Source organism: Vipera berus (assembly GCF_964194415.1).
Source record: "Vipera berus genome assembly, chromosome: 6".
In the NCBI taxonomy this organism is placed as follows: Eukaryota; Metazoa; Chordata; class Lepidosauria; order Squamata; family Viperidae; genus Vipera; species Vipera berus.
In genome coordinates, this window is record NC_138208.1 from 64,888,254 (window position 1) to 64,894,343 (window position 6,090).

The 6,090-nt window shown below is 37.7% G+C and overlaps 1 protein-coding gene across 1 annotated transcript in view; it reads left to right on the plus strand.

Moving 5' to 3' along the window:
• Positions 1 to 6,090, plus strand: part of SSTR3 (somatostatin receptor 3) — a 368,714-nt gene that overhangs the window by 14,303 nt on the left and 348,321 nt on the right. The gene's annotated exons all lie outside the window — the stretch shown is intronic.

Below are 6,090 nucleotides of genomic sequence, written 5' to 3' on the forward strand. Positions count from 1 at the left end.
CTGAGATAAGCATATCAGACCCTCCAGGATGCAAAGGGATTTTTAAATTAATTATTATCAGAGAGTGACCACAGCTGCTACTATAGCAGCCAGCTGCAGTGCCTCTTTCCAGCTCTGTTTGATCAAGGCTAGGCTGCATAGAAACAAGCAAAACAAATCCCCTATGTACACTTGCACACACGCACACAAAAACACACACACATTCTTTATTCTACCGGCAAAAGCAAAGGAGCAGAAGGCATCTCTTTTGTGCCCACATCACTAAAAGTTTAAGCTGGCCCACCATCAGCACCCACACAAACTACACAAATCCACCATACTTGCACGCAAACAAGATTCACCCACGCAGCACATGCACCACGTAGCACACATTCAACTGTCTGTACCCACAAAATTAATTAGTCACATCTTTTCAGTGCAGGCTGGCTTTAAAACGCCTTAAGCTAAGACTGGAATGCCTTTGAAAATAGTCATTTGCTGGAATTTTCAAGAAGGGGAAGGGCATGGCAAGGGAATGGATTGGACTGGCACCCACATAAGCTATTTATATCGAAACCTCTTCATTCCTGGTCTTCCTTGCTAGCTTTTCTTGGAAGAGCATGGTCCTATACAGTAAAGAAGGTCCAGCCAGCAATTCGTACAGCCTAGGAAGTAAGGGTGGGGATCTTGGGTCGAGTTTGATTGAAAGAGAAGGAAAAGATTTTAGGGCTTCCTGTTTAAGAGAGAAGTCACATTCCCCCTTTCCTCCCCAAGATACACTGACTGACATGTCACTGTTCTGTAAATGCAAGGTGAAACTAAAACTCTTCATCTGCTTGATTGAGTAGAAAATATGCAAATATTTGTCCTTTGCTTTCTGAAGCAAAGGCTATGAGGAACCTCATACTGAGCATCTGGCTCCCGCTTCACTCCTCAAGCCCATTATGCAAAATCAGTGCACGCCCAGCTATTCATTATGTGTGCCAGATGTCAGAAGTGGAGAATCTGTAGGCTTCATAAGTTGCCAGAGTGCTTCCTTTACCATTGAGGCTGATGGGAATTATAATTCTGCAATAATGAGAGGGACACATCCTCTCTGCCTGTGCATATCCACTGGAGTCTAACACTGGAACATATGGGGGGGGCTCTTTTTCCTTCAGGACTCTTTCCATGGCCACCTGTGAAAAGCAGGAATTTGAAAGATGATGCTTTACTCACCATCACCACATGAAAAATGTAGTGTTGTAATATATAACAATGACACAGCTTTCGGAAGAGTTGGAAATTTTTTCACACAAAAAAGAATGACAATAATGTAAAGAAGATTAGCTTTCTTATCATAGAGAAAACCTCTTTGGATGTTAAATAGTTGTGTGACAGCAGAAATGGCTAGAGTGGTGGGTCCTTCACATATAGTCCTTGAGTCCTTTGGCTTACGCTTGGAAACTGAAGCTCAAATACATTTGGAGGGAGTGATGGTCAAGAAAGAAGAATGAAATCGTTAAATACATCAAGAGTCATTATATTTATTGATTCAGTTATTGTATTTTAATTTAACCATTTTTGTCAATGCTTTAACATTTCGTATCCTGTTCCTACTCATTCCTGTAGTATATGCTCATGGCACATCATTCAAACAATGTATGACATTGACATAAAATTCTACACCTGCTTTTCATATGGATTTTTTTTTCAAGAGACACTTGGATACACTCTTCACATATCAGCTGTATGCATGAGTAGATTGTGGGTGTTCTAGCATTTGAGTTGCTTCAGTTTGCTTGCTGTCCAAATCACTCTACAGAGGGAAGCTATTTCTTCTGTTCTCCATCTGAGCTTAGCACACTTAAAGAAATACTCATGCGCGAATGCTGTTTGTCGACTTCAGTTCGGCATTTAATACAATTGTTCCTCAGCATCTAGTAGACAACCTGGGCCTTTTAGGCTTTAAATGCACCTTTGTGCAACTGGATTCTTGGTTTTCTTATTGACAGGCCCCAGTATATGCAAGTTGGGACTAATATTTCCAACATTTTCTTGAGCACAGGTTCTCCTCAGGGTTGCATCCTAAGGCCGCTGTTGTTCATCCTGTTGACCCATGACTATTGTGCTATGTTTGCCACCAACCATATTGTGAAATATGCGGACAATACAACTGGACCTTATTCAAGATGGGCCTTATTCAAGTTGACAATGAGGGTGCTTACCACAAGGAGGTTGAGGTTTTGGTGAACTAGTGTAATAAAAACAGCCTAGTTTTAAATGCTGAAAAACTAAAGAGATCATTGTCAATTTCAGAAAAGGCAGGCACAGCCACACTCCTCTATGTATTAATTATTCACCTGTGGAAATGGTTAGCAGCATCAAAGTTCTCGGTGTGCAGCTAATGAGTAGGCTGGCTGGTCACTCAACACCGAGACACTGGGCAGAGCAGTGTCTGCATTTTTTGCATCGCATGAGAAAAGTACATCTTTTTCCCCCTGTTCTTACCACTTTGTATAGAGAGTTGATCGAGAGCATCCTGTCATATTGCATTATGTTTGGTTTGGAAGCATTACTGCATCAGACAGGAAGGCGGTGCAGAGTGATAAGGATGGCAGAAAAGATTATTGGCAGTTCACTCCCTTCTATCCAGGACATAGCATATAAGCATTGCTTGAGCAGTATTGCCTGGGGCACTACCCATCCTCTTCATGACCTGTTTTCCTTGTTACCTTCTGGGAGAAGGCTTCGTGGTAGTATTTGAAGCAGAACATCCAGATTCAGTCAGTTTTGTTCCATACAGTATCAACCTTGTGAACTCTCAAGCTTCCTCTTTCCACTACGTATTCAAGATGGACAGTGATTAACATTTATATGTATTTATATGTAAGGGTGTAGGTATATACCTATGTATGTATATAGCATGTTTATGTGTGTGTTATGTATGTGTACACTTTTTAGAGCAGGCAACAGAATTTCATTTTTAATGTGTGTCAGTGTGCCCACAGTAAAAAAAATGACAATAAAGGTTATCTATCTATCTATCTATCTATCTATCTATCTATCTATCTATCTATCTATCTATCTATCATTTAGACCTGTCTTACATCAGCCACATACCTCACAAGGTACGTATCAATAACTTCATAATACAAAACATTTTCAAAAGCCATAAATTATGTAGATATTAGGCTAACGTGGCTGATTTTCTTTTCAATCAATCATTGCAATTTTCATTTAACAACTGGCAAAAAAAGGTTTCAGGTGTATTCGTATTCATTTTTGTGTACACCTCTGTACGCTATTTGTGTCTATGCCTATCATGAAAATTGTATCTTTCAAATTTTTAGGACATGCAGAACATGCATGTGGAAATTAATATATTAGTGTCTGCTTTTCCATATGGGGAGAATGCTTTGTATATGTATCTTCAGCTTGTCCTAAAATTTTGAGAGGTGAAATGTAACATGCTCATCCCTTGCAATTCCTCATACATAGTTGATATGTATATCCAAAATGAGCATGCTCATCTAACATTATTGTGCACCACATTGATCTTCCATTTCTAGATGTGAAGGATATTGCAGAATAACTAATGTATTTATCTATTTAACAATCCTCTAATTGGGCAAATAGTTTTTAATTAACAGTTTCTTGAAATATATCTATGCTGAACAAATAGAATTAGATTTGCTTTAATAATAGTATGCTTTGTATCTTACATAGCATGCATCTGCAGTGAGATAAATCTGCATCTGCAATATGTACCTTATCCCATTTGATTACTTCATGCCAAGGTTCCTTACTAGGCCAAGGACAGGTATTTCAAAGGCAATGCAACCCTAGTCTCATTTAGCACATCATGTGCCTATATTTCTCAACAACAGGTGCAGCTGGTCTCAAAGATAACAAATTGTAATTGCCAACGGAGTGTGGAAATACAAGCTTTACCCTAACCCTCTACTCCAAATAAAATCAAATAATGTAGTTCTCTTTCCATCAAATTCAGTGGCCTATATAAATTCATCTAAAAGATGTAGACTGTGGTTACATATAAAGGAGAGAGGAGTTGTTTAAAAAATGTCCTTTAATGTTTATATATTAGCCACAAACTGTGCATAGCACTTACTATGGCAGCAGGGATGCAGCATGATACATTTAAGCACGTATCTTTGCCAACTTCAAACATACTTCATTTTAATTGTATTATTACCTCCAGTATCATAGGCAGCGTGTCAGTTGCTGGGAAGCATATGTGGGAGGGTTGTTAGATGCTCTTGTCCAGCTTTTGGGCTTTCTGTAAGCAACTGGTTAGCTATTATAAAAACACAGAACCAGAGACTGATCCAGCAGCACATTTCTTCTTTTTCTGTCCATTTAATTATCCTTGTGGTACATTGGTTACTTTCACCAAAGCAAGCACAAAACTATTCACCACCTATCAGCCAGGGACATCTTTCTAATATCTATAGCTTAGTAATACCTTTATTAGACTAAGTAATACAAAAAAGTGTGCAGACTTCCAAGTTGTCCAAAATTCTTTAATATTTTATTTTTTAAATGTTTTATTTTTTATTCTTTACACATATATGTTAATTTTCCAAACAACATGCGAACTGAGTTCATAATTCATTAATACATATACAAATTTCACTCTTTGGTTCTTTTTTCCAACCATTTATAAAATAAATTCCAGCTTTCATAATATTCTGTTTCTTCTTTGTCTTTTAGTCTCATAGTTAATCTGTCCATCTCTGCGCATCCCAATATCTTCTTTATTAGCTCTTCTTCTGATGGTACTTGTTCATTTTTCCAGCATTGTGCATAGCTTATTCTTGCTGCGGTTATGATATGCAGAACCAAGTATGTATTTTGTTTATCAGTCTTTTCTGGTAATATACCTAATAAAAATAATTTGGGATTAAATGCTACATGTTCTCCTAATATTTTTTCTAGGCAAGCATGTATTTTTCTCCAATAAGCTTTTACTTTATCACATGTCCACCAAATATGATAATATGTACCTATATTATGTTTACGTTGTCCAAAATTCTTAATCAGGCATTACCATTCTTTTTAAAAAAGAAAAGGGTAGTGGTAAGGAAGAAGCACCAGAGTCCAAAAATTGAGCTAGGTATTTTGAAACTTAAGAGTCATGAAATTATTGTAATGTGGTGTTTCTGGATTTAATGCAATCTGTGGTTAGTATGAGATTATACCAAACCTTCATGGACACAGGACTTTGTCTAAAGAAAATTTATCCAAGCATGAAGTAGGGAACAAAAAATGTGAATCAAGAACACTTGATCTTGCTAGTCTTGTCAATTTTGCCTCCACATGATCATTCTTTTTTCATTCATACCTCCAACACAGCATAACATATACATAGGTGATTCCATCCTTTAAAAGGGTACATTCTAACATATAAAATATCCACAATAACTGCATTCTACTAAGTCATATTTCAGGAACATGAGGCTCCCAATAAATGTGTTATTTATTGATCCTAATAAATGCAGTAATGCATGGGATTCAGTTCCAGATTAAACACTAGAACAAAATTTGTAGGCTATTCTAGTAAAACAATAACTTGTACAGTATTTTGAAATAAGGAGCTGGGTAGTATTTCAGATCCAATGGGGAAAAATGTTTCAGAACGTATTTATAGCAGCTGTGTCTTTGCCGAGGATCATGTGGCTGCTTTCTGAACCTACAAGGCAATCCTAAGAAAAAGATATCTTTGACTTAAGAAGATTCCATCACTCATGCACGCTCTGAAATACAAGTACAATATATTGGTATAACCTTTTATGGCTAGTAACAGTCAAGGAGTGATGAGGTTTCGCATTGAATGGCCCAGGTCTAGTTTTCTGATGTCTTGACATCCGTTCCTGTTCAGTTGCCTCTGAGCTATTGAGAAGTATGCCACAAAACAGTCACTCTGCCTCTGAAGAGTGCCAGCCACAGCAGCTGGCAAAATGCCAGGTCACAGGAAACTAGACCACAGGCGTTCCGCCTCAAAGCTCATCATTACTTAACTTTGAAATATCTTTTCCCCTTCAAATATAAAGTAGCCTGTTAGGTTATAAACTAAAGTGTATGGTGACAGGTGAGGCATCATTATGTGTG